General features: G+C 38.3%; 1 protein-coding gene and 1 non-coding gene across 3 annotated transcripts in view; one reads left to right on the forward strand and one right to left on the reverse strand.

The window, feature by feature from the left end:
* TMEM108 (transmembrane protein 108) overlaps nt 1–24,859 on the reverse strand; it is a 397,442-nt gene that overhangs the window by 280,076 nt on the left and 92,507 nt on the right. The gene's annotated exons all lie outside the window — the stretch shown is intronic.
* Nucleotides 8,905–9,011, forward strand: LOC114891384. The gene has a single exon (XR_003792491.1). It is a non-coding gene; the product is annotated as a U6 spliceosomal RNA (small nuclear RNA).

Consider the following 24,859-nt stretch of genomic DNA (forward strand, 5'->3'; position numbering starts at 1 on the left):
TTTAAGACAGCAGTTCCCAAAATGGGACCAGCAGTATCCGCAACACCAGGAAACTTGTTAGAAATGCAAATTATCAGGCCTTATTTCATACTTACTGAATCAGAAAGTCTGCGTTTCTGGGTTGGTAACTCAAGTTTAAAAACCACAGCCTTAGGAGATAGAGTTTTGCTTCAGTAAGTTAAGGAGTTTGTATCTGTTTCAAGTCAGGGTTTTGAAAAGAATAAAAGAAGAAGAATCCCAGCATCCTTCTGGCACTGTTCTACAATTTAGCAATGAATTCACACCACCCTCTGGCTATTCTGGCCACCCAGCAACACTTGCCACCCTCCTCAGACCACTAGAGGTATGGTCAAATCCTAATCCAAACAAAAATGTCACAAACATGCCGATCAAATGGCATTGGAGGATTTGTGGACTGAAAGCAATGGAGGGTGTAATCCTCTTAGAATGAAAGGAGTTTAGAAAAAGAAAAAAATAACCTATTGGAGTGTGTAAATAGGGTCCACAGTGGAAGGACTGATGTGAAAATACTTCCTTTCATACACCCAGCACCAACTATTTACTTCTGCTTGTCATCCTGTCTGCCAGTGTCTGAAGTTGGGGTTACATGCTCAGACAGGGCAAGCTACTGTACCTGGTGACCTACCTCCCTCCCCTCCCCTCCCCACACTCCGATAAACTCCAGAATCACCAGAGTTTGAGTTTATGTAGCTCTTAAAACATCTAGGCCACTTGATTTTCTTCATTTTCATTTATCTGCTTGCTTACCTGGTTGCATTTTCACCAGTCTTCTGAGAGATGGATGGGGCAAAAGGAGAAAGAGAAAAAAGTGGGCAAAACAGGCTTGGTGAAAAAGATTTACAATTACAATGGAAGTTAAAATACACGGTTTGTGATTAATTAATGGATTTCATTGCCCTGTAGGGTTCTGTAAGGGGTGTCTCCACTTACCAATCCTGAAAAGAAAATCTGTAATAGCTACAAACTGCAATTTCCAAGCATCCTATTACATACCAATGTTGCACCAAAACTAAGATCAGTCTAAATTAGTAGGCAGGGGGCCACACCTCCTGTAAGGTGTTAAGATGATGGTATAAATCACAATTATCAATTAAAATTGCAATTATTAAACAGAATAGAAATCACACTGAACAATACCTATGGCACGGACTCATTTACTGACTTATGTATTGTTAATGCATGAATGGCAGGCAGCATTTCTAATTTTACCCACCATAACCTCTATGGTGGGAAATCAAACCTTTTAGAAATTAAGTAATTCTTATAATTACAAAGGAATACTCATGTTACACAGAAAACTAAGCAAATGGATATACATTGTGTCTAATAACAATACAAACTTTTCCAAGGAACATTTTTGGTTATGGTACTTGTCCTATTCCCTTTAGAAATAGTCAGATTATCACTCTGAACTCTCCCAGTTTTGAAGGAGATAACACATAAAAGGAATCCTAAGTCATGGAACATTGTAATTAGGATGAACCTTAGGAATCATCTAATCCAACCCTTCCTCATTTTACGGGCAGAGATACTGAGACCCAGGGGATTCGATATTTGCCCAAGATCACACAGCTTGTCAGTGGCACAGTGAGAACTCGCACTTTCCTCTTCAGACTCTCTAATATACTGTACTTTCCACTGTATCATTCTGCCCCCAAGCTTCAGGCAGAGCTAACCGAGGATGTGACTGCACCAGAAGGCCAGAGAACAGAGGCTCCAGATCAGAGTTTCTACTACACACTTTTCCCTGTTCCTGTGTTTGGCTGAAATCTAAACACATGCTCACACCACGTTCACTTTCTTCTGGTGGTGACCCATGGGTCTGCCTCTATCACACTCTTAGGACAAGACATCTTTCAGGGGCTCATGCTAGCCTTGCAGGAATGCTGGAAGTAGGAAGCTCTCCACTAATTAGAAAAATAAAAATAAAATATGATTCCTAGGACTCAAAGAGTGAGATACAGATTTTCAGACTCAGAAAAAGATGAGACGGAAGTATTTAGAAGATGTTTAACTCCTCAGTGACTGCTTTCCAGGCCCAAATGGCAAGGAAGTCAGTTAATTTGTAAATATTCCATACATAAGAGACTCTCCAATATTCTATTTTTCTAAGCGCTCTTCTGTTCGAAATCCTTCAGTGTCTCCCTCATGCTTACAGAATAAACACTAAGGTTCTTAGACTGCAGTGCAGGTTTTTTACAATCTGTTCAACACTATTTAAATAAGATTAATTACTTACTCTTTTAAAACCTATGCTGTATTAGTTACCTATTACTGTGAAACAAGTTAGCCCAAAACCTGGTAGCTTAAAGCGACAATAAATAACTCACAACGGTTTCTGTGGGTCAGGAATCTGACAGCAGTTTAACCAGCTGATTCTAGTTCAGGGTCTCCCACAGGGATGCAGTCATCTGAAGACCTGACTGGGACTGGAAGACCTGCTGCCAAGATGGCTTTCCTATGGCCTTGCCACGTGAGCCTCCCCAGAGGGACGCTGGTCTCTTAGGGCATGGTAGCTATTTCCCTTCAGAGCGAGAGACTCAGGAAAGCCAGCTGCAAGCTACAAGGTCTGTTTTGACCTAGCCTCAGAATCACACATCATCATTTGTAATATCCTATTGGTTTCACAGGCCAGCCCAATCCAGTTCGGTGGGGGACTATACAAAGGTGTCAATACCCGTAGGTGGGTATCATAAGAGGCTATTGAAGGCTAGCTACTGTACACACCATATTAGCCACCTTACTACCTTTGCTTACCCTGTTCTCGCCATATGGTTTGCCCCTCACCCCTCCACCCCCGCTCATCTTAATGTGATTAGTAAAAAAGCACATATCTGGAGTTAGATCAAGGGTTCAATCTCAGTCAAAGATGGAATCTGATTTTGAGCAAGTTTCTCAGCCTTACCTCCTATATCTGTAACACAAATACTACAATCCCTACTGCAAAAAGTAACCATGATTACTAAATGAAATTCAGTATAGAAAAATACTTCGCAGATTGCAAGCATGTAAAATTATTTCTCAGCCACCACTTTTCTTCTAGGCCTGCCTATACGCCACTGTTTCTTAAACCTTTGCCTCTCAATTGAAAGTCCCAGCCTCCTCTAGGTTCTGACAGTACCATGTGTATTCCTACACAGTCTTCTCACATTGTGCATTTATTACAAGTATTTATTTAAATGAAACTCACCCCTACTAGGTTATAAATTCCTTGAGGTTAGAATCTCTCATACCACTGTCTACAGAATAGTCAATATATGTTTGATTAACCAAACTGGCATGACTTTATCCTTTAACCACCATCCAAAGAGACAGGGAGGCCTTTCTGTACACACTGTCCATGGGATACACATGATATAACAGAGAGAAAGGTTAATTTTAGTGATAGACATCCAGAGCATCTTGAAGCCTATGATAGGAAAAATAATTTGGCACTTTGGAACATTTCTTAGATATCAAAAGCTGAGCTCCTAGGATAAGTGATGATTTTTGAGGAACACATGCCTAGCCAGTTTATCCCCCCACTGACAGAGGAGAGTCAAGGGAGATTTGGGGTAAGAGTGTTACAGGCAGAATTCTAAAGATGTACCGACATTTCCTGTTCCTGGCTACTAATCCAGCCATTAATCTAGGTATTGCTCTGAAGGGACTTCACAAATGGATTAAGGTTACTCATCAGCTGACCTTAAGACAGGGATATTACCCAGGTGGGTCCAATGTAATCACCTGAGTCAGAAGAGTCAGAGAGATGCATGGAAAAAGGAAGGCAGAAAAGATGAGACAGAAGGGGAGGTCAGAGAGATTCAAAATCTGAGAAGGACTCAACCCACCATTGCTGGCTTTGAAGATGAAAGAAGGGAGCCATGAGCCAAGGAAAGTGAGTGGCCACAAGAAGCTGAGAACAACCCCCAGTCGACATTCAGCAAGGAAATGGGGATTTCAGTCCTACAAAGGCAAGAAACTGGATTCTTCTAACAACCTGGTAAGCCTGAAGTGAACCTTGATTTTGGCCTCGTGAAACCCAAGTCTGAGAAGTCAGCCAAGTCACCCTAGGCTTCTAACCTACAAAACTGTGAGATAATAAATGTGTGGTGTTTTGAGCTGTTAAGTGTCCAGTGATTTGTTATGGCAGCAATAGAAAACTAATGCAAAGAATAAGAGTTAAATACTGTTATGGGTTTCTGAGAAGGAAATAGAGCCTTTCTCTCCCCATCTGCACTCTGAGCCAAGCCCATGTAGATGGGGGACGGAGCAAAAGAAACCCCAGGTGAGTTCAGAAGCTGAGAGAAACTCAGCACCCAGCAGGGTCTGGAGGGATGGAAGAGCCATGGCAGCACAGGGGGAGCATGGACATGCATGGGGGCCACTGTACAGGTCTGCACTCTCCAGTGAGGTGATGGAGAAACAAGAATTTCCCTCAAAGTATCAGAGATGAAGCAGGTGCACCAGGCTCCAAGGAACCAGAGGTATCGGCAGGGTCTGGGGCCAGGAGGCAGAATGAAAACTTTCAGCTGTGCACTCAGCAGAGCTAACACCATTGGAAACCCTATATCTGAATGGAAGTGTCACATATCTCAGAATAACACCTAATCCCCAGAACCTCACCCTAAGGGAGAAGTAAAGTAAAAGGCAAAAGGAAAGAATCCCAAATCAACTAAGTATTTACTCAAACTAGAGATTGAGGGGAAGTGTCTGGAAGTCTCTGAATTTACCATTAAATTGGCAAAATTTCATTTCCTGCCAATGGAGAAAATGGAGGCTCAAGAGGTAAGAAAATTCAGTTATAAACAAATAAAGTTCTATTTTGCATACCAAATCTGTGACTGATTATAACTGCCAGAGATAGATACCATTTATCAAGCAGTTATTATCTTCCAAGAGCCATATTTTACATTCATCCTATAATTTAATATCCATAATAACCCGCTGAGTCTTGCATTGTCATTATCTCTATTTTACAGGTAGAGAAATCAAGACTAAGAGATGTTAAGAAAATAGTCCAGAATGTTACAGCTGGTAAATGGTAGATTCCAGATTCAAATATCTACCCGCCTAGTATTTCCTCTTTGAATTCCTTGCAGTGAGGGATTAGAAGGGATGCTACTATTTATGAAAGCATTTTTATAAATCCTTCTGTGATTATACTATTTATAGGATCACTTTTATGAATTCTTTGGTATCACAAAAATAGCAATAGCAACCATTAACTTATCTTGAAGGCACAGAATATGCCAAGCAGCTCTAAGTGGCTTTTATGGATCATTTAAAAGTTATGACTTTCTCCATTTTATAGGTGAGAAAAGGGAGGCCCTGACTTGTCCGAGGGCACAGAGTATGAGGCAGGGCCAAGATCTGAACCCAGGCACTCTGACTCCAGTCTTTGTGTTCTCACCCACGGGCTGCACAGCATCCCCACCTTGAGCCACCCTTAGAACTTAGACATCAAAAAGAAATGCTGCACTGGCCCAGAACAGAGATTCTGACAGCAGCATGGAGGGGTGGTTATGGAAGAATATTGTTGTCCCTGAAGTGATCTCGCTTTTTTAACCCGGTTTCACTGCTTTGATGTTTAAGATACACCATCAATTCAATAACAGCTACTGAGGTTATAAACAAACACATTTATTATAAGTCCTATTCAAATTTCAGAAACATTAAACATATCTTAATAATGAGGATATGTATTTATATTTTTCAACTTGCCCTACCTTCCTGAAAAAGCAAAATCAAATTCACTTATCCAATACTTTCTAAAAGTCAAAACCATGAAATCAGAGATAAATGACATGGCCCTGGTCTCACTGAGCTCACAGTTGAATATAGGGATACTTTAACCTATAGCATGGGGCACTAAGTGAGAAAATAGGGGGAACAACTATCTGGAAGGGGAGGGTCTATGAAGAAAAGGTTTCTGGAAGAAGTCATGATACCAAAATTCAATTTGTAAGGATCTGAGAGCAAATAACAGGCCAAAAATAAAGAAGGGAGAGGCTATGACTAACTTAAGGAGCTGTAAACAGTGAAAAACTGTCAGTGAAAAACTTCTTTCACTGACTTCTACTGAACTCATTCCTGAATTAACACTCTCCATCCTCTCTGAAAGGCATACTGACACTCAAGCCCGATACTGATGGTTTCTCTCCAGTAGGCCAGGGCACTTGATGCCTCCCCCCAGTTGAGGGATATGCTCGCTAAGGGTCATTTATATTGGTTCCCAACATGTATATGTCAGTTATGCTTGGCCTTAGAATCTAATTAATTTAATTAAACATTGTGTAATTTAATTAAATATTATATAAGCCAATGAAATATGAGTGTGAACCAAAAGAGTTATTGTTTCTAAGAAAACTAGGTTGAATCCTTTGGAAAGACTCAAAAAAACTAGCTGCCAAAAAATTACTGTCAAATTACAAGTGAGTGAGATAGCCATAAAAGACTGGAAGATACACCATAACAACCTACCAGATTCTGCTCTTTTATTCATTCTACTTGAAAGAAACTCAAACTGGAACTCATAAGTGACATATTATGGGTGTGGTTACACAAGAAAACTGATGAGGTACTTTGATGAGTGGAGCCACATTCAAGGGAAAGGCTTTGGCCCTACATCAAAAGACTGATGAACAAATGTGAACATATGTTTTACATTATAATAAACATTTTTACTATATCACTTTTATGTCTCCCTATTTTAACCAATATTTTTTATTAAAAAATCATGTCTCAGATCAGAATGCTTCCACCATAATTTAAGAGGACTGAAGGCAAGACTGTAAGTGGGCAAGTATCTACAGATGGGGCTAGAGAGGTTGTGGCAATGCAACCACAAGCTCTGCACACATGCTGGAATATGTAGGTTCACATACAGACTATAGAGAAGACATTGATGTGATAAGATTCCTGGCTGAGAAAGATCATGTAAACATGGAGAATGCTTTGGAGTCAAGACTAGAGGCTGTTGAAGTGAACCTGTGAAGAAATGATGAGGCTTTAACTAAGGCTGGGATAGTGAGAGGAACATAATTTGCAGTCAGTGCATAAAGTAAACAGTACCTGGTGAGCTGGTAAGACAATGGTGAAGTGGTATGGCAATCGGAGCTCTCATTGGACTCTTATGGACAACAGCTGGCATATGTTTCAAAAATCCTTAAAACTATAGGTAACTTTGACCCAGACATTCCATTTTTAGGTCCTATCCACATAAAATAATTAGCAAATTTCACACCAATTTTTACATATAAGACTGTTTTCATTCCCCCATTACATATAAGAGCAAAAACTGGGGGCCAACTTAGAATGTCCAAAAATAGGGCACAGATAAATTATGGTTCATCTAAATAGTGAATATTTCACATACATGCATGTGACAATGAGGAAATATTTTTAATTAAGGTAATAAAAACACTATGATTTCAATTTTGCAAATCAAAAGTTATATACACAACTACATATGAAATCTAGATATAGGTATAAACACACACAAAACAGAGCTTTTAAGGCTATTCACAGTGATTCTGGTTATAAATAATAACAGTGATCTCTATGAAGTGGTGTCATAGGGTTTTTGTTTTCTTTACTGAGCTCAAGTGTACTTTCTAGATTTCTTCCACCTCACATATTACTGCTATAATCAGAAAAGTATTAGAAAAAAATTACTTCCTGGTTTCATATTTGGTGGACTAGATAGGGGAATCTAAGTCTAATGCATATTTATAGTTTTAAAGAGGACTTCTTTGGGGTACTGAACAAATCCGAACCCTTCACCATTTTATTGATTACATCACATATCCCCACTGGTAAGTGTCTAGGCTGAATTTCTCATTTTTTCAATCCAAACTCACAAAGCAGGCCTGCTCTGTCCTTGATTTACTTTGCCTTTCTCAGACTGAATCAAATTAAAACTAGAAGGTTGAGGTAAGAAACCTAAAGCAAATATTCTTACACTGGGAATCCACGGCTAGCTCTTTATAAAGTCATGGATGAGTTAATCATAGCATCCGCACAGAGTAATGGATATGGTGAGGCTTACTCCCTTTACTAATAGATCTAGTCATAAAAAAGTAACAGTAAACCATGTCTGTGTCTCTGGATAATTACTAAATGATGTCAAACTATAAATAAATTCTACAAAGAAGTCAAACACTCATATAGTAGTAAAACAATAAAATAGGTAATAATAAATATAATACACATTAATAAAACAATAAGTAATTTTAAAGCAATCTTCTCAGTGTCATCTATACGCATACGTGATTACTAGATAAACAGAAAGGCAAAGTGACAAAAACTGGACATGAAAGGATATTTCCATTTTACAATAAACTTATAAAGTAGCTGATAATTTACAAAGCAGCCTCACATACATTTCATACATAAATTTAGCTCCTATGTCGAAGACATCATCATACTATTTTATAGGTGAAAAAACAGACTCAAAAGGGAGTTAATAAGTAACAAGATCACATATGAAAGAATAAATCTCACTGGGAAAGTAAATATATAGTAAAGGTAATAATTACTTATAAAGCTAGTGTAAAGGTTAAAAGAAAAGTAGTAAATGTAACTATGTTTACAATAATTAGTTACGGGATACACAAAATAAACAGATGTAAAAATATGACATCAAAAACATAAAACATGTAGGGGGACAGTAAGTAAAAATGTTGATTTTAAAGTGGGAACACACTTAAGTTGTTATCAACTTAAAACAGAGTGTAAGTTATTATATGTAAGCCTCACAGTAACCACAAAGCAAAAAAGCCTCACAGTAACCACAAAGCAGCAGTAAATACAAAAAAGACAAAGAGAAATAAATATAAATGTAATCACTAAACAAAGTCAAACAACAAATGAACAGAGCAAGAAAAGACAAAAGGAACAGATGTGGTCACTTCAGTAGCACATATACTAAAATTGGAACAATACAGAGAAGATTAGCATGGTCCCTGCACAAGGATGACATGCAAATTCGTGAAGTGTTCAATATTTTTAACACAGAGAAGGTTTAAAGAACAGAGATGAACAATACAATAACTGGAATGAAAAATATGAAAAATACACTAGAAGGAATCAATAGCAAAATAACTAAGGCAGAAGAATGAATAAGTGAGCTGGAAGACAGAATGGTGAAAATCACTGCCACAGAACAGAAGAAAAGAATGAAAAGAAATGAAGACAGTCTCAGAGACCTCTGGGACAAAATTAAACACACGAACATTCGCATTATAGGGGTCCCAGAAGGAGAAGAGAGAGCGAAAGGGACTGAGAAAATATTTGAAGAGATTATAGCTAAAAACTTCCCTAACATGAGAAAGGAAACATTCAATCAAGTCCAGGAAGCACAGAGAGTCCCATAAAAGAAAAACCCAAGGAGGAACATGCTGAGACACACATTAATAAAACTGATAAAAATTAAAGGCCAGGGGGGACCTTGAAGATGGCGGAAGAGTAAGACGCGGAGATCACCTTCCTCCCCACAGATACACCAGAAATACATCTACACGTGGAAAAACTCCTACAGAACACCTACTGAAGGCTGGGAGAAGACCTCAGACCTCCCAAAAGGCAAGAAACTCCCCACGTACCTGGGTAGGGCAAAAGAAAAAAAGAAAAAACAGAGACAAAAGAATAGGGAGGGCACCTGCACCAGTGGGAGGGAGCTGTGAAGGAGGAAAAGTTTCCACACACTAGGAAGCCCCTTTGCGGGCGGAGACTGCGGGAGGCGGGGGGGGGGGGGGGGGTGCTTATGGGCCGCGGAGGAGTGCACAGCAACGGGTGCGGAGGGCAAAGCGGGGAGATTCCCGCACAGAGGATCGGTGCCGACCGGCACTCACCAGCCCGAGAGGCTTGTCTGCTCACCCGCCGGGGCAGGTGGGGCTGCGAGCTGAGGCTCGGGTTTCGGTTTCAGACGGAGCGCAGGGAGAGGACTGGGGTTGGCGGCTTGAACACAGCCTGAAGGGGTTAGTGCACCACGGCTAGCCGAGAGGGAGTCCGGAGAAAAGTCTGCACCTACTGAAGAGGCAAGAGACTTTTTCGTCCCTCTTTGCTTCCTGGTGCGCGAGGAGAGGGGTTTAAGAGCGCTGCTTAAAGGAACTCCAGAGACGGGCGCGAGCCGCGGCTAAAAGCGCGAACCCCAGAGACGGGCGCGAGACGCTAAGGCTGCTGCTGCCACCACCAAGGGGCCTGTGTGCGAGCAGAGGTCACTCTCCACACCCCTCTTCCGCGGAGCCTGTGCAGCCCGCCACTGCCAGGTTCCCGGGATCCAGGGACAACTTCCCCGGGAGAACGCACGGCGCACCTCAGGCTGGTGCAACGTCACGCCGGCCTCTGCCGCCGCAGGCCCGCCCCGCATGCAGCGCCCCCCCCCCCCCCCCCCCCCCGGCCGAGTGCGCCAGAGCCCCCGAATCAGCGGCTCCTTTAACCCCGGCCTGTCTGAGCAAAAAAAAAAAACGCCCTCCAGCGACCTACACGCAGAGGCAGGGCCAAATCCAAAGCTGAGCCCCTGTGAGCTGTTAGAACAAAGAAGAGAAAGGGAAATCTCTCCCAGCAGCCTCAGAAGCAGCGGATTAAAGCTCCACAATCAACTTGATATACCCTGCATCTGTGGAATACCTGAATAGACAAGGAATGATCCCAAATTGAGGAAGTGGACTTTAGGAGCAAGATCTATGATTTTTTTCCCTTTTCCTCTTTTTGTGAATGTGTATGTGTATGCTTCTGTGTGAGATCTTGTCTGTATAGTCTTGCTTCCACCATTTGTCCTAGGGTTCTATCCGTCCGTGGTTTTTAAAAAAATGTTTTTTCTTAATAATTAATTTTAATAACTTTATTATACTTTACCTTCGTTCTTTCCTTCCTTCCTTCCCTCCTTTAGACAACGAATCACCCAAAATTGAGGAGGTGGTCTCTGAGAGCAAGATTTATGATTTTTTCCCCCTTTACCTCTTTTTGTGAGGGTGTATGTGTATGCTTCTGTGAAAGATTTTGTCTGCATAGCTTTGCTTCCAACATTTGTCCTAAGGATCTATCCATCCCTTTTTTTTTTCTAAATAAGTATTTTTTAATTCAATAACTTTATTATACTTTATTTTATTTTTACTGTATCTTCTTTCTTTCTGTCTTTTTTCCTTCTTTCCCTCCTTCCTTCCTTCCTCCCTCCCTCCCTCCTTTCTTTCCTTCTTGCATTCTTTCCTTCTTTCTTTCTTTCTTTCTTTCTTCCTTCCTTCCTTCCCTCCTTTCCTTTTTTCTTTCTTCCTTCCTTCCTTCCTTCCCTCCTTTCCTTTATCTTTCCTCATACTTCTACTAATTCTCTCTACTTTTTCTCCCTTTTATTCTGAGCCATGTGGATGAAAGGCTCTTGGTGCTCCAGCCAGGAGTCAGGGCTCTGCCTCTGAGGTAGGAGAGCCAACTTCAGGACACTGGTCAACAAGAGACCTCCCAGCTCCACATAATATCAAACGGCGAAAATCTCCCAGAGACCTCCATCTTAACACCAGCACCCAGCTTCACTCAACAACCAGCAAGCCACAGTGCTGGACAACCTATGCCAAACAACTAGCAAAACAGGAACACAACCCAACCCATTAGCAGAGAGGCTGCCTAAAATCATAATAAGGCCACAGACACCCCAAAACACACCACCAGACGTGAATCTGCCAACTAGAGAGACAAGATCCAGCCTCATCCACCACAACACAGGCACTAGTCCCCTCCACCAGGAAGCCTACACAACCCACTGAACCAACCTTAGCCACTGAAGACAGACATCAAAAACAGCGGGAACTACGAACCTGCAGCCTGCAAAAAGAAGACCCCAAACACAGTAAGATAAGCAAAATGAGAAGACAGAAAAACACACAGCAGATGAAGGAGCAAGATAAAAATGCACCAGACCTAACAAATGAAGAGGAAATAGGCAGTCTACCTGAAAAAGAATTCAGAATAATGATAGTAAGGATGATCCGAAATCTTGGAAATAGAATGGACAAAATGCAAGTAACAGTTAACAAGGACCTAGAAGAAATAAAGATGAAACAAGCAATGATGAACAACACAATAGATGAAATTAAAAGTACTTTAGATGGGATCAATAGCAGAATAACTGAGGCAGAAGAATGGATAAGTGACCTGGAAGATAAAATAGTGGAAATAACTACTGCAGAGCAGAATAAAGAAAAAAGAATGAAAAGAACTGAGGACAGTCTCAGAGACCACTGGGACAACATTAAACGCACCAGCATTCAAATTATAGGGGTTCCATAAGAAGAAGAGAAAAAGAAAGGGACTGAGAAAATATATGAAGAGATTATAGTTGAAAACTTCCCTAATATGGGAAAGGAAATAGTTAATCAAGTCCAGGAAGCACAGAGAGTCCCATACAGGATAAATCCAAGGAGAAATATGCCAGGACACATATTAATCAAACTGTCAAAAATTAAATACAAAGAAAGCATATTAAAAGCAGCAAGGGAAAAACAACAAATAACACACAAGGGAATCCCCATAAGGCTAACAGCTGATCTCTCAGCAGAAACCCTAAAGCCAGAAGGGAGTGGCAGGACATACTGAAAGTGATGAAGGAGAAAAACCTGCAACCAAGACTACTCTACCCAGCAAGGATCTCATTCAGATTTGATGGAGAAATTAAAACCTTTACAGACAAGCAAAAGCTGAGAGAGTTCAGCACCACCAAACCAGCTTTACAACAAATGCTAAAGGAACTTCTCTAGACAAGAAACACTAGAGAAGGAAAAGACCTATAATAACGAACGCAATACAATTTAGAAAATGGGAATAGGAACATACATATCGATAATTACCTTAAATGTAAATGGACTAAATGCTCCCACCAAAAGACACAGATTGGCTGAATGGATACAAAAACAAGACCCTTATATATGCTGTCTACAAGAGACCCACTTCAGACCTAGAGACACATACAGACTGAAAGTACGGAGATGGAAAAAGATATTCCATGCAAATGGAAACCAAAAGAAAGCTGGAGTAGCAATTCTCATATCAGACAAAATAGACTTTAAAATAAGGACTATTAAAAGAGACAGAGAAGGACACTACATAATGATCAAGGGACCAATCCAAGAAGAAGATATAACAATTGTAAATATGTATGCACCCAACATAGGAGCACCTCAATACATAAGGCAAATACTAACAGCCATAAAAGGGGAGATCGACAGTAACACATTCATAGTAGGGGACTTTAACACCCCACTTTCACCCATGGACAGATCATCCAAAATGAAAATAAATAAGGAAACACAAGCTTTAAATGATACATTAAACAAGATGGACTTAATTGATATTTATAGGACACTCCATCCAAAAACAAGAGAATACACATTTTTCTCAAGTGCTCATGGAACATTCTCCAGGATAGATCATATCTTGGGTCACAAATCAAGCCTTGGTAAATTTAAGAAAATTGAAATTGTATCAAGTATCTTTTCTGACCACAATGCCATGAGACTAGATATCAATTACAGGAAAAGATCTGTAAGAAATACAAACACATGGAGGCTAAACAATACACTACTGAATAATGAAGTGATCACTGAAGAAATCAAAGAGGAAATAAAAAAATACCTAGAAACAAATGACAATGGAGACACAACGACCCAAAACCTATGGGATGCAGCAAAAGCAGTTCTAAGGGGGAAGTTTATAGCAATACAAGCCCGCCTTAAGAAGCAGGAAACATCTCGAATAAACAACCTAACCTTGCACCTCAAGCAATTAGAGAAAGAACAAAAAAACCCCCAAAGCTAGCAGAAGGAAAGGAATCATAAAAATCAGATCAGAAATAAATGAAAAAGAAATGAAGGAAACAATAGCAAAGATCAATAAAACTAAAAGCTGGTTCTTTGAGAAGATAAACAAAATAGATAAGCCACTAGCCAGACTCATCAAGAAAAAAAGGGAGAAGACTCAAATCAATAGAATTAGAAATGAAAAAGGAGAAGTAACAACAGACACTGCAGAAATAAAAAAGATCATGAGAGATTACTATAAGCAACTCTATGCCAATAAAATGGACAATCTGGAAGAAATGGACAAATTCTTAGAAATGCACAACCAGCCAAGACTGAATCAGGAAGAAATAGAAAATATGAACAGACCCATCACAAGCACTGAAATTGAAACTGTGATTAAAAATCTTCCAACAAACAAAAGCCCAGGACCAGACGGCTTCACAGGCGAATTCTATCAAACATTTAGAGAAGAGCTAACACCTGTCCCTCTCAAACTCTTCCAAAACATAGCAGAGGGAGGAACACTCCCAAATTCCTTCTACGAGGCCACCATCACCTTGATCCCAAAACCAGACAAGGATGTCACAAAGAAAGAAAAGTACAGGCCAATATCACTGATGAACATACATGCAAAAATCCTCAACAAAATACTAACAAACAGAATCCAACAGCACATTAAAAGAATCATACACCATGATCAAGTGGGGTTTATTCCAGGAATGCAAGGATTCTTCAATATACGCAAATCTATCAATGTGATAAACCATATTAACAAATTGAAGGAGAAAAACCATATGATCATCTCAATAGATGCAGAGAAAGCTTTTGACAAAATTCAAAACCCATTTATGATAAAAACCCTGAAGAAAGTAGGCATAGAGGGAACTTTCCTCAGCATAATAAAGGCCATATATGACAAGCCCACAGCCAACATCATCCTCAATGGTGAAAAACTGAAAGCATTTCCACTAAGATCAGGAACAAGACAAGGTTGCCCACTCTCACCACTCTTATTCAACATAGTTTTGGAAGTTTTAGCCACAGCAATCAGAGAAAAAAAGGAAATAAAAGGAATCCAAATCGGAAAAGAAGAAGTAAAGCTGTCACTGTTTGCAGATGACATGATACTATACATAGAGAATCCTAAAGATGCTACCAGAAAACTACTAGAGCTAATCAATGAATTTGGTAAAGTAGCAGGATACAAAATTAATGCACAGAAATCTCTGGCATTCCTATATACTAATGATGAAAAATCTGAAAGTGAAATCAAGAAAACACTCCCATTTATCATTGCAACAAAAAGAATAAAATATCTAGGAATAAACCTACCTAAGGAGACAAAAGACTTGTATGCAGAAAATTATAAGACACTGATGAAAGAAATTAAAAATGATACAAATAGATGGAGAGATATACCATGTTCTTGGATTGGAAGAATCAACATTGTGAAAATGACTCTACTACCCAAAGCAATCTATAGATTTAATGCAATCCCTATCAAACTACCACTGGCATTTTTCACAGAACTAGAACAAAAAATTTCACAATTTGTATGGAAACACAAAAGACCCCGAATAGCCAAAGCAATCTTGAGAACGAAAAACGGAGCTGGAGGAATCAGGCTCCCTGACTTCAGACTATACTACAAAGCTACAATAATCAAGACAGTATGGTACTGGCACAAAAACAGAAAGATAGATCAATGGAACAGGATAGAAAGCCCCGATATAAACCCACGCACATATGGTCACCTTATCTTTGATAAAGGTGGCAGGAATGTACAGTGGAGAAAGGACAGCCTCTTCAATAAGTGGTGCTGGGAAAACTGGACAGGTACATGTAAAAGTATGAGATTAGGTCACTCCCTAACACCATACACAAAAATAAGCTCAAAATGGATTAAAAACCTAAATGTAAGGCCAGAAACTATCAAACTCTTAGAGGAAAACATAGGCAGAACACTCTATGACATAAATCACAGCAAGATCCTTTCTGACCCACCTCCTAGAGTAATGGAAATAAAAACAAAAATAAACAAATGGGACCTAATGAAACTTCAAAGCTTTTGCACAGCAAAGGAATCCATAAACAAGACCAAAAGACAACCCTCAGAATGGGAGAAAATATTTGCAAATGAAGCAACTGCCAAAGGATTAATCTCCAAAATTTACAAGCAGCTCATGCAGCTCAATAACAAAAAAACAAACAACCCAATCCAAAAATGGGCAGAAGACCTAAATAGACATTTCTCCAAAGAAGATATACAGACTGCCAACAAACACATGAAAGAATCCTCAACATCATGAATCATTAGAGAAATGCAAATCAAAACTACAATGAGATATCATCTCACACCAGTCAGAATGGCCATCATCAAAAAATCTAGAAACAGTAAATGCTGGAGAGGGTGTGGAGAAAAGGGAACACTCTTGCACTGCTGGTGGGGATGTGAATTGGTTCAGCCACTATGGAGAACAGTATGGAGGTTCCTTAAAAAACTACAAATAGAACTACCACATGACCCAGCAATCCCACTACTGGGCATATACCCTGAGAAAACCAAAATTCAAAAAGAGTCATGTACCAAAATATTCATTGCAGCTCTATTTACAATAGCCCGGAGATGGAAACAACCTAAGTGCCCATCATCAGATGAATGGATAAAGAAGATGTGGCACATATATACAATGGAATATTACTCAGCCTTAAAAAGAAACGAAATTGAGCTATTTGTAATGAGGTGGATAGACCTAGAGTCTGTCATACAGAGTGAAGTAAGTCAGAAAGAAAAAGACAAATACCGTATGCTAACACATATATATGGAATTTAAGAAAAAAAAATGTCATGAAGAACCTAGGGGTAAGACAGGAATAAAGATGCAGACCTATTGGAGAACGGACTTGAGGATATGGGGAGGGGGAAGGGTTAGCTGTGACAGGGCGAGAGAGAGTCATGGACATATACACACTAACAAACGTAGTAAGGTAGATAGCTAGTGGGAAGCAGTCGCATGGCACAGGGATATTGGCTCGGTGCTTTGTGACAGCCTGGAGGGGTGGGATAGGGAGGATGGGAGGGAGGGAGACGCAAGAGGGAAGACATATGGGAACATATGTATGTTTATAACTGATTCACTTTGTTATAAAGCAGAAACTAACACATCATTGTAAAGCAATTATACCCCAATAAATATGTTAAAAAAAAAATTAAAGGCCAAAAAAAAAGTAACAGCAACAAGGGAAAAGCAACAAATAACATACAAGGGAACCCACATAAGGTTATCAGCTGATTTTTCAGCAAAAACTCTGCAGGCCAAAAGGGAGTGGCATGACATATTTAAAGTGATGAAAGGGAAAAAGCTACAACCAAGAACACTCTACCCAGCAAGACTCTCGGTCAAATTCAAAGGAGAAATCAGAAGTTTTACAGACAAGCAAAAGCTAAGAGAATTCAGCAACACTAAACCAGCATTACAACAAATCCTGAAGGAACTCCTCTAGGTAGAAAAGAAAAGGCCACAAATAGAATCAAGAAAATTACAGATGGGGAAGCTCACCAGTAAAGGAAAAGATAAAGGTAGGAAATCATACACAAAGAAAGTTGATATCAAACCCAGCAATCATGAGGAGAGTACAAATACAGGATATTGGAAAGGCATTTGAAATTAAAAGACCAGCAACTTAAAACAATCTTGTTTATATATAGACTGCTATATCAAAGCCTCATGGGAACCACAAACCAAAAACCTACAATAGATACACACATAAAAAAGAAAAAGCAATCCAAACACTTCACTAAAGATAGACATCAAATCACAGAAGAAGAGAATAAAAGAGGAAGAAAAAAGACCTTCAAAAACAAATCCAAAGCAATTAAGAAAATGGCAATAGGAATATACATATCAATAATTACCTTAGGGGCGTCCCTGGTGGCGCAGTGGTTGGGAGTCCGCCTGCCAATGCAGGGGACACGGGTTCGTGCCCTGGTCCCAGAAGATCCCATATACCACAGATCAGCTAGGCCTGTGAGCCGTGGCCGCTGAGCCTACGTGTCCGGAGCCTGAGCTCCGCAATGGGAGAGGCCACAACAGTGAGGGGCCCGCGTACTGAAAAAAATTTTTTAAATAAAAAATAAAAAAATAAAAATAAAAATAATGACCTTAAATGTAAACGGATTAAATGCTCCAACCAAAACAGACATGGACTGGCTGAATGGATACAAAAACACAAGCTGTATATATGCTCTCTATGAGAGACCCAGTTCAGATCTAGGGACACATATAAACTGAAAGTGAAGGAATGGAAAAAGCTATTCCATGCAAACTGAAATCAAAAGATAGCCAGAGTAGCAATAGTCACATCAGACAAAATAGACTCTAAAATAAAGAATGTTACAAGAGACAAAGAAGGACACTACATAATGATCAAGGGATCAATCCAAGAAGAAGATATAATGATTATAAATATATATGCACACAACATAGGAGCACCTCAATATATAAGGCAAATGCTAACAGCCATAAAAGGAGAAACTGACAGTAACACAATAATAGTGGGGGACTTTAATACCCCACTCTCATCAATGGACAGATCATCCAGACAGAAAATCAATAAGGAAACACAGGCCTTAAATGATACATTAGACCAGATGGACTTAATTGATATTTACAGAACATTCCATCGGAAAGCAGCCGAATACACTTCCTTCACAAGTGCACGTGGAACATTCTCCAGGAAAGATCACATCTTGGGCCACAAATCAAGCCTTGGTAAATTTAAGAAAATTGAAATCATACCAAGCATCTTTTCTTACCACAACACTATGGGATTAGAAATCAATTACAGGGGGAAAAAACCCACAAACACATGGAGGCTAAACAATATGTTACTAAACAACCAACAGATTACTGAAGAAATTAAAGAGGAAATTTAAAAAATACCTAGAGACAAATGACAATGAAAATACGATGGTCCAAAACCTTCAGGACTCAGTAAAAGCAGGTCTAAAAGAGAAGTTTATAGCAATAAATCTTACCTCAGGAAACAAGAAAAATCTCAAATAAACAACCTAACCTTACACCTAAACCAACCAGAGAAAGAGAAAAAAACAAAACCCAAAGTTAGTAGAAGGAAAAAATCATAAAGATCAGAGCAGAAATAAATGAAACAGAGATGAAGAAAACAATAGCAAAGATCAATGAAACTAAAAGCTGGTTCTTTGAGAAGATGAACAAAACTGATAAACCTTTAGCCAGACTCATCAAGCAAAAGAGAGGACTCAAATCAATGAAAGAAGAAATGAAAAAGGAGAAGTTACAATTGACACTGCAGAAATACAAAGGATCATAAGAGACTACCACAGCAACTCTATGCCAATAAAATGGACAACCTAGAAGAAATGGACAAATTCTTAGAAAGATACAACCTTCTAAGACTGATTCAGGAATAAATAGAGAATATGAACAGACCAAACACAAGTACTAAAATTGAAACAGTGATTAAAAAACTTCCAACAAACAAAAGTACAGGACCAGATGGCTTCACAGGTGACTTATATTGAAAATTTGAAAAAGAGTTAACACCTACCCTTTTTTAACTTTTCCATAGAATTGCAGAGCAAGGAACACTCCCAAACTCATTCTATGATGCCACCACCACCCTGATACCAAAACCAGACAAAGATACCACAAAAAAAGAAAATTACAGGCCAATATCACTATGAACATAGATACAAAGATACTCAACAAAATACTAGCAAATCGAATCCAACAATACATTAAAAGGATCATACACCATGATCAAGTAGGATTTATCTCAGGGATGCAAGGAATCTTCAATATCCGTAAATCAATCAGTGTGATACACCACATTAACTACTAACTGAAAAATAAAAAACATATTATCATCTCAATAGATGCAGAAAAAGCTGTTGACAAAATTCAGCACCCATTTATGATAAAAACTCTCCAAAAAATGGGCATAGAGGGAACCTACCTCAATATAATAAAGGCCATATATGACAAACCCACAGCAAACATTATCCTTAATGGTGAAAAACTGAAAGCATTTCCTCTAAGATCAGGGGTTGCCCACTCTCACCACTATTATTCAACATAGTTTTGGAAGTTTTAGCTACAGCAATCAGAGAAGAAAAAGAAATAAAAGGAATCCAAATCAGAAAAGAAGAATTAAAACTGTCACTGTTTGCAGATGACATGATACAGTACATAGAGAATCCTAAAGATGCTACCAGAAAACTACTAGAGCTCATCAATGAATTCAGTAAAGTTTCAGAATACAAAATTAATATACAGAAATCTCTTGCATTTCCATACACTAACAACAAAAGATCAGAAAGAGAAATTAAGGAAACAATCCCATTTACCATTGCATCCAAAAGAATAAAGTACCTAGGTATAAACCTACGTAAGAAGACAAAAGGTCTCTATTCTGAAAACTATCAGATGCTGATAAAAGAAATTGGAGATGACACAAACAGATGAAAGGATATACCATATTTTTGGATGGGAAGAATCCATATTGTCTAAATGCCTATACTACCCAAAGCAATCTATATATCCAATGCAATCCCCATCAAATTACCAATGGCATTTTTCACAGAACTAGAACAAAAAATTTTTATAATTATATGGAAGCACAAAAGACCCCAAATAGCCAAAGCAATCTTAAGAAAGAAAAATTGAGCTGGAGGAATCAGACTCCCTGACTTTAGACTATACTACAAAGCTAGTCATTAAAATAGTATCGTACTGGAACAAAGACAGAAATATAGATCAATGGAATAAGACAGAAAGTTCAGAAATAAACTCACACACCTATGATCAATTAATCTATGACAAGGGAGGCAAGAATACACAGTGGAGAAAAGACAGTCTCTTCAATAAGTGGTGCTGGGAAAACTGGAGAGCTACATGTAAAAACATGAAATTAGAACACTCTCTATCACCATACACAAAAATAAACTCGAAATGGATCAAAGATCTAAACATAAGGCCAAACACAATAAAACTCTTAGAGGAAAACATAGGCTGAACATTCTTTAACATAAATCACAGTAAAATCTTTTTTCATCTACCTCTTAGAATAATGAAAATAAAAACTAAAATAAACAAATAGAACCTAATGAAATTTAAAAGCTTCTGCACTAAAAAGGAAAACCATCAAGAAAATGAAAAGACAACCCACAGAATAAGAGAAGATATTTGCAAATGAAGTGACGGACATGAGATTAATCTCCAAAATACACAAACAGCTCATGCAGCTCTATGTCAGAAAAATAAACAACCCAATCAAAAAATGGCAGAATATCTAAATATACATTTCTCCAAAGAAGACAGATGGCCAAAAAGCAAATGAAAAAATGCTCGACAGCACTAATTGTCAAAGAAATGCAAATCAAACCTACAATGAGGTACCACCTCACATCGGTCAAAATAGTCATCATCAAAAAGTCTACAAACAATAAATACTGGAGAGGGTGTGGAGAAAAGGGAACCCTCCTACACTGTTGGTGGGACTGTATATTGGCACAACCACTATGGAGAACAGTATGCAGGTTCCTTAAAAAACTAAAAATAGAACTACCATATGATCCAGCAATCCCATTGCCGGCTATATCTTTGGAGAAAACAATAATCTGAAAGGATATATGCACCCTAATGTTCACTGAAGCACTATTTACAATAGCTGAGGCATAGAAACAACCTAAATGTCCATTGACAGAGGAATGGATAAAGAAGAAGGGGTACATATATACAATGGAATATTACTCGGCCACAAAAAAGAATGAAATAATGCCATTTGTAGCAACATGGGTGAACCTAGAAATTATCATACTAAGTGAAGTAAGTCAGACAGAGAAAGACAAATATCATATGACATCACTCATATGTGGCATCTAATTTTTAAAAAAGATAGAAGTGAACTTATTTACAAAACAGAAACAGACTTACAGATATCAAAAACAAACTTATGGTCACCAAAGGGGAAATGTCGGGGCAATGGATAAATCAGAAGCTTGGATGAACAAACACACACTACTATATATATGACAGATAACCAACAAGGGCCTACTGTATAGCACAGGGAACTCTACTCAATATTCTGCGGTAAGCTGTATGAGAAAAGAACCAAAAAAAGAATGAATATATGTATATGTATAACTGAATCACTTTGCTGTACAGGTGCAACTAACACAACATTGTAAATCAACTATACTCCAATAAAATTCAAATATTAAAAAAAGGAACAGAGAGGAACTACAAAAACAGCAAAAGAATTAACAAGATGGCAATAACCATGTACCTAACAATAATTATTTTAAATGTAAACACACTGAATTCTCCAATCAAAAGACAGAGTGGCTGAATGTATAAAAACACAAGACACATCTATATGCTGCCTATAAGAGAGACAAATCAGATCGAAAGACACAAACTGAGGGGATTGTAAAAGGTATTCCATGCAAACGGAAACAAAAGGAAAGCTGTAGCAAAACTTATACCAGACAAAATAGACTTTTTAAAAAAAAAAAAAAAAAGACTGTAACAAGAGACAAAGAAGGACATAACATAATTATAAAGGGCTCAATCCAAGAACACATAACAACTGTAAAAATATATGCACCCAATATAGGAGAACCTAAATAGATAGAGCAAATATAAACAAACATAAGGGAGAAATTGACAGCAACACAATAATAGGAGGGACTTCAACACCTCACTTACATCAGTGGACAGATCACCTAGACAAAAAGCCAATAAGGAAATACTGGCCTTAAATGACACATTAGACCAAGCAGACATAATAGATATAAATAGAACATTCCATCCAAAAGCAGAATACACATTCTTTTCAAGTGCACATGGAACATTCTCCAGGATAGATCACATGCTAGGTCACAAAACAAGTCTCAATAAATTTAAGAAGATTTAAATCATATCATACATCTTTTCTGACCACAACAGTATGAGACTAGAAATCAATTACAACAAAAAAACTGCAAAAACCACAAACATTTGGAGGCTAAACAATATGCTACTAAACAACCAATGGGTCACTGAAGCAATCAAAGAAGAGGGACTTCCCTGGCAGTCCAGTGGTTAAGACTTTGCCTTCCAATGCAGGGGGTGCAGGTTCAATCCCTGGTCGGGGAGCTAAGATCCCACATGCCTCTGAGCCAACAAACCAAAACATAAAGCAGAAGCAATATTGTAACAAATCCAATAAAGACTTTAAAAATGGTCCACATCAAAAAAAAAATCTAAAAAAGAAATAGAAGAAATCAAAAGATACATGGAGACAAATGAAAATGGACACACAACAATCCAAAATCTATGGGATGTGGCAAAAACAGTTCTAAGAGGGAAGTCCATAATAATAAATGCTTACCTCAAGACACAAGTTTCAAATAAACAACCTAATTTTACACCCCAAGGGTCCAGAAAAAGAAGAACCAATGAAGCCAAAAGTTAGTAGAAGAAATAACAAAGATAGGAGCAGAAATAGATGAAATAGAGACTTTAAAAAACAAGAGAAAAGAGCAAATAAACTAAGAGCTGGTTCACTGAAAAGATAAGCAAAATTGACAAACCCTTAGCTAGACTCACCAAGAGAAAAAGAGAGGACTCAAACAAATCAAAAATGAAAGGAGAGATGTTACAACTAATACCACAGAAATACAAAGAATCATAAGAGACTACTATGAAGAATTACATGCCAACAAACTGGACAACCTAGAATATATATAAACTCCTAGAAACATATCATCTACCAAGACTGAATCATGATGAATAGGAAATCTGAACAGATCAATTACTAGCAAGGCATCTGAATTGGTAATCAAAAATCTCCCAACAAACATGACTCCAGGACCAGATGGCTTCACCAGTGAATTCCACCAAACTTTCAAAGCATTAATACCAATCTTTCTCAAACTCCCCCTCAAAATATGGGAGAACTCCTCCAAATACATTTTACGAGGTCTGTATTACCCTGATATCAAAACCAAACAAGGATGGCATACAAGAAAGAAAATTACAGGCCCAAATCACTGATAAACATAGGCGAAAAATCCTCAACAAAATATTAGCAAACTGAATTCAACAATACATTAAAAGAATCATACACCATGATCAAAGGGGATTTATCAGCGATGCAAGGATGGTTCAACATCTGCAAGTCAGTCAGTGTGATTCACCATATTAACAAAATGAAGGATAAAAATAATATGATCATCTCAATAGATGCAGAAAAAGCATCTGACAAAATCCAACATCGATTTATGATAAAAAAAATAAACAACTCTCAACAAAGCGGGTATAGGAGGAACATACCCGAACATAATAAAGGCTATATATGGCAAGCCTACAACTAACACCATACTCAATAGTGAAAAGCTGAAATCTTTTGCTCTAATATCAGGAACAAGACAAGGATGTCACTCCAGCCACTTTTATTCAACATACTATTGGACGTTTTAGCCACAGCAATTAGGCAAGACAAAAAATAAATAAAGGCCTCCAAATTGGAAAGGAAGAAGTAAACTTGTCTCTATTTGCAGATGCCATGATACTATACATAGAAAACCCTACAGATTCCACCAAAAAATGGTTAGAACTCATAAACAAATTCAGTAAAGGTGCAGGACAAAAAAATCAATACACAAAAATCAGCTGCATTTCTTTATAGTAATAATGGACTATCAGAAAGAGAAATTAGGAAAATAATCCCATTTACAATAGCATCAAAGAATAAAATACCAAGGAAGAAATTTAACCAAGGAGGTGAAAGATCTCTATACTGAAAACCACAAGACATTGATGAAAGAAATTGAAGACAGCACAAATAAATGGAAAGATATTCCATGCTCATGGATTGAAAGAATTAGTATTGTTAAAATGTCATACTACCAGAAGCAACATACAGGTTCAATCCAACCCCTATCAAAATTCCAATGGCATTTTTCACAGAAATAGGATAAATAATCTTAAAATGTGTATGGAAACATAAAAGACCCCAAATAGCCAAAGTAATCTTAAGAATAA

This window comes from Monodon monoceros, unplaced genomic scaffold (genome assembly GCF_005190385.1).
Source record: "Monodon monoceros isolate NGI ecotype Baffin Bay Population unplaced genomic scaffold, NGI_Narwhal_1 Super_Scaffold_11, whole genome shotgun sequence".
Lineage (NCBI taxonomy): Eukaryota > Metazoa > Chordata > Mammalia > Artiodactyla > Monodontidae > Monodon > Monodon monoceros.